General features: G+C 37.2%; 1 protein-coding gene across 1 annotated transcript in view; it reads left to right on the forward strand.

Annotated features, from left to right (window-relative positions):
* LOC114049137 (signal transducer and activator of transcription 5B) overlaps positions 1-242 on the forward strand; it is a 63,106-nt gene that overhangs the window by 51,400 nt on the left and 11,464 nt on the right. The window lies entirely within an intron of this gene.

The raw sequence follows: 242 nt of genomic DNA on the forward strand, positions 1-242 counted from the left end.
ATTTTCACAACCATTTTTTAAGCAATTACTGTTTTCCAGGCACTGTGCTAAATGCTAGTGATACAAAGAAAGAAAAATATGCTACAGTTTCTGCTCTCAAGGAGCTCACACTCTAAAAAGGAAAGACAAAAAGGCAGTTTAGCAAAACTAACCAATGCATAATTACACCTAATAGTACAGAAAAATGTTAGATTCCCCTGTCTGTCCATTCCTCCATTCCTCTCCTCTCTGTCACAAACCTC

This window comes from Vombatus ursinus, unplaced genomic scaffold, assembly GCF_900497805.2.
Source record: "Vombatus ursinus unplaced genomic scaffold, bare-nosed wombat genome assembly UNPS02014797.1, whole genome shotgun sequence".
Taxonomy (NCBI): domain Eukaryota; kingdom Metazoa; phylum Chordata; class Mammalia; order Diprotodontia; family Vombatidae; genus Vombatus; species Vombatus ursinus.